The sequence below is a fragment of the Megachile rotundata genome, unplaced genomic scaffold (assembly GCF_050947335.1).
Source record: "Megachile rotundata isolate GNS110a unplaced genomic scaffold, iyMegRotu1 scaffold0908, whole genome shotgun sequence".
Lineage (NCBI taxonomy): Eukaryota > Metazoa > Arthropoda > Insecta > Hymenoptera > Megachilidae > Megachile > Megachile rotundata.
In genome coordinates, this window is record NW_027474205.1 from 32,501 (window position 1) to 37,500 (window position 5,000).

Genomic DNA, 5,000 nt, shown 5'->3' on the forward strand with positions numbered 1-5,000 from the left:
GAGCGATGGTTGGACATTTCGTCGGCGTTTGACGCGGAGAATGTTAAATGGAACGTTCGTGTCTCGCCCTCTCTTTGCTAGTGTTCATTTTTTTCACAGGCGACAGAAGAACATTTTCGTATATCTCGCAATTCTTAGTTTTTAGGATCTTCTCGGCGGAATGCGCTTATCTCGGCTTGCGTGAGTCGTGGTTTCTAGTTAAACCCCTAAAAGAGACCATATACGACCGCCCGTGAAAGAGCGCTCCCGAGTCGAAAACACCTAACTACAGAAGGATATTTAGACGAGAGAGAAAATGATTCTTCGCCCTGCGAGAGAATTGTTAGACACCAATTGAAGGAAGCAAGCCGAGAGTAGAGCGTGTTTACGGCGTTTCTCCGCGCTCCCGACGTTGTCTGAAATGATTGTCGAATTTTTTTTTCGACGGTGCGAAAGTTTATACAACGAGGGGAAAAGTTAAAAATAAACGTGCGACGGAAGCTCTTTCACGGTTAAATTATTACGAGATCGTAGCTTCGCCACGTTTTTTTTAACATTTACAAGCGCAGATCGCTTCGTTGTCGTTGATTAGAAGCGGAAGACCGCGCGATCCCAATACGGGTTCCGGTCGTCCAGTCCTCGAAGTGCATAATTGTGCCGGACGGACGTTGAAAAACCCGGACCGATCGAACGATAAACGCTTATTTGGTGATCGTCTTGCGAGAGTCTCCCTTCATTGTTGTTCGTGTGTTAAATTTCTTTTATCGAACAACGGTCGAACGCAAATGAACAATGACATTTACACCGAAGATCGATCTCGAAACGCTTTTGTTCCTCCTTTTGTGCGCTCGTGGTTTCATCGAACGATATATACACGACGAAGGTGTACCACGCACGTTAAAAATGGGATTTCTTTTTTCCTTTAACCCTTTATTCTCTGGACCATGATAAGTCACCGATGGTTTACATGGCTGTCTCTGGCATTCTCGCCCTTTTCTTGGGATTTTGCGTCGGAACGCGACAGCAAAAGAAAAAACGTATCGGACGATGCGTCTTTACGGTTTATCGACCGTCGAGTGTATATTCGAACGTAAATATGTTGTAACGGTATATGTATCCTTTAGGGGACAAAAGAAACATGAAACGATCGTGTGCGAGAGCGCGCCGAGGGTAAGAAGAAAAGGTGTCCGACCTTTATCTCCTCGTTGTCGTAGTCTCTCCTCGTCGTTTGTTTTAACGCGCCCTGGATAGATAAAAAGATATATCCGATTATAATATATACATATATACTCCGACGCGAGTCGAGAACAACCGGACGTCGTCGTCGTCGTTTTTTTTTTTTGTCGTTGTCCCGCCTGCCCGAATATGCGGCGTTTTAAGTGCCTTTTTTCTTTTGTCGAACAAAAGAGAGAGGAGACACCGAGCTTTCATTTTGGCTCGTACGTACCTTCGAGTAGTCGACGATATTGTGTTGATCCGAAAAGAGAAAAATAGTTGGTTATCGAACGATACAAGGAAAAAATCGAACGACATAATCCCTGTGCGTCGTTGGTATTAATATACCTTTCGTATTACGTGTCGAAACCCCGAAAAGAGCGTACAGTTTGTGGTATAACTTTGAAAAGAAATAATAAAATTTCGACGACCTCAGAGCAGGCGAGATTACCCGCTGAATTTAAGCATATTAATAAGCGGAGGAAAAGAAACTAACAAGGATTTCCTTAGTAGCGGCGAGCGAACAGGAATGAGCCCAGCACTGAATCCCGCGGTTAACGCCGCTGGGAAATGTAGTGTTCAGGAGGATCCGTTTATCCCGAGACATCGAATCGCGTCCAAGTCCATCTTGAATGGGGCCACTTACCCATAGAGGGTGCCAGGCCCGTAGCGACCGGTACGCGTCTCGGGTGGATCTCTCCTTAGAGTCGGGTTGCTTGAGAGTGCAGCCCTAAGTGGGTGGTAAACTCCATCTAAGGCTAAATATGACCACGAGACCGATAGCGAACAAGTACCGTGAGGGAAAGTTGAAAAGAACTTTGAAGAGAGAGTTCAAGAGTACGTGAAACCGTTCAGGGGTAAACCCGAGAAACCCAAAAGATCGAATGGGGAGATTCATCGTCAACGAAGCTGGCTCCCGTGTTGGTGCGATAGTGCCCCGGATGGTCCCGTTACGGCGGGTTTCCCATCGGCGTGGGCACACCACCCGCGGCGAATGTTCCGGCTATGTAGTCGTGCACTTCTCCCCTAGTAGAACGTCGCGACCCGTTGCGTGTCGGTCTAAGGCCCGAGGCGAAGACTGTCCGTCGCTTTTAGCGTACGATGACAGCCCCTTGGATGCCCGGCCGACTGCGCGACGGTACTCAGACGGTATCGGGCCGCAAAATTCTCGAACGCACTGCGTCCAGGACCGCCGCAAGCTCGTTCCAGTCTAGATACCGGATGTACGGACTTAGCGCCGTAACCGGGCCTGGCGGGCTGTTGGCAGGCGGAGTCCTTGGACTGGCCAAACTTTGAATTACCGGTCGGCGACGCTATTGCTTTGGGTACTCTCGGGACCCGTCTTGAAACACGGACCAAGGAGTCTAACATGTACGCGAGTCATTGGGATTTGATAAACCTAAAGGCGAAATGAAAGTGAAAGTCGTCCGTGAAGTCGACTAAGGGAGGATGGGCCTCGTTACGATTAGGCCTCGCACTCCCGGGGCGTCTCGTTCTCATTGCGAGAAGAGGCGCACCTAGAGCGTACACGTTGGGACCCGAAAGATGGTGAACTATGCCTGGTCAGGACGAAGTCAGGGGAAACCCTGATGGAGGTCCGTAGCGATTCTGACGTGCAAATCGATCGTCGGAACTGGGTATAGGGGCGAAAGACTAATCGAACCATCTAGTAGCTGGTTCCCTCCGAAGTTTCCCTCAGGATAGCTGGCACTCGACTCGAACGCATAACGAGTCTCATCTGGTAAAGCGAATGATTAGAGGCCTTGGGGCCGAAACGACCTCAACCTATTCTCAAACTTTAAATGGGTGAGATCTCTGGCTTGCTTGAATTTTCATGAAGCCACGAGATATAAATTGATAAAATTTTTCTTGGATCAGAGTGCCAAGTGGGCCAATTTTGGTAAGCAGAACTGGCGCTGTGGGATGAACCAAACGCAGAGTTAAGGCGCCTAAGTCGACGCTTATGGGATACCATGAAAGGCGTTGGTTGCTTAAGACAGCAGGACGGTGGCCATGGAAGTCGGAATCCGCTAAGGAGTGTGTAACAACTCACCTGCCGAAGCAACTAGCCCTGAAAATGGATGGCGCTGAAGCGTCGCGCCTATACTCCGCCGTCAACGGCAAGTGCGCAGGAACGGGATTTAGTTCCCGTTCTCCATGAAGCCTTGACGAGTAGGAGGGTCGCGGCGGTGTGCGCAGAAGGGTCTGGGCGTGAGCCTGCCTGGAGCCGCCGTCGGTGCAGATCTTGGTGGTAGTAGCAAATACTCCAGCGAGGACCTGGAGGACTGACGTGGAGAAGGGTTTCGTGTGAACAGCCGTTGCACACGAGTCAGTCGATCCTAAGCCCTAAGAGAAATCTAATGTTGATGAGGTGTCCTAAAATTCACGCTTTTCGAACGCAAATGACAAACATACGTACGCTCGCACGCACGTACGCGCGCAAAAGGCAAAAAATGTTAAAAAGAGAAAAAAATTGCAGTTAAATAACAATTTACGTCGCCGTCGTTTCGTGTTTGTGTCCTAATCCACCGCTCGAACATGATCATTTTTATTGATAAATTGACAAAAACGTTGAACGCTGAAAAAAAATGATCGCGGTTCGGATCGATGGATACTTCACGTTCGACGTGATGCGACGTTGTCGAACGCCTGAAAGCGATTTTTTTTCTATTTTTTGCTTGGTTAAATCTTACAAACTATCGAACGCAAGTCGTGTCGTCGTTGCGTCGCAGATGCGTCGTTGTTTATATAATTTTGCGTGATTTGGGAAGAAACACACCCATCGGGCGAAAGGGAATCCGGTTCCTATTCCGGAACCCGGCAGCGGAACCGCATACCAATCGGGCCCTCGTAAGAGTGTTCGTCGGGGTAACCCAAAATGACCTGGAGACGCCGTCGGGAGATCTGGGAAGAGTTTTCTTTTCTGTATAAGCGTTCGAGTTCCCTGGAAACCTCTAGCAGGGAGATAGGGTTTGGAACGCGAAGAGCACCGCAGTTGCGGCGGTGTCTGGATCTTCCCCTCGGACCTTGAAAATCCAGGAGAGGGCCACGTGGAGGTATCGCGCCGGTTCGTACCCATATCCGCAGCAGGTCTCCAAGGTGAAGAGCCTCTAGTCGATAGATTAATGTAGGTAAGGGAAGTCGGCAAATTGGATCCGTAACTTCGGAATAAGGATTGGCTCTGAGGAGCGGGGCGTGTCGGGCTTGGTCGGGAAGTTGGCCAGGCTGACGTGCCGGGCCTGGGCGAGGTGAACGGTTGGCGACTTCGCGTCGCGTCCCGGAATCCGAGCTCGGTCCCGTGCCTTGGCCGCCAACGGATCTTCCTTGCTGCGAGGCTTCTTGTGACGGCTTCGGCCGTCCTTTTCGCCTCTTCGGCCGCCATTCAACGCTTAGCTCAGAACTGGCACGGACTAGGGGAATCCGACTGTCTAATTAAAACAAAGCATTGCGATGGCCCTCAAGGGTGATGACGCAATGTGATTTCTGCCCAGTGCTCTGAATGTCAACGTGAAGAAATTCAATTAAGCGCGGGTAAACGGCGGGAGTCAACTATGACTCGCTTAAGGTAACCAAATTATTTTGATCCTTATTCCCACGCTATCGCTATAGGTAGCGCCACGTGCGATATACCGTTGGATAGGTCTCGGCCTGTAGATATACCCAAAATTATGAAATTTCCAAAAAGTGGTGGGGGTAAAAAATTTTTTTCAAAATCTTCCTCAACTTTATAATGAGTCTATATTTTTTTTTACCTCAAAAGATGGCTTTGGTGACACCGTTTGAAACCCTGTCCGCCATTTTTTCGG

The 5,000-nt window shown here is 49.4% G+C and overlaps 1 pseudogene; it reads left to right on the plus strand.

Moving 5' to 3' along the window:
- The first annotated feature begins 1,621 nt into the window (after positions 1–1,621).
- LOC143266479 (large subunit ribosomal RNA) overlaps positions 1,622–5,000 on the plus strand; it is a 5,320-nt pseudogene continuing 1,941 nt past the window's right edge.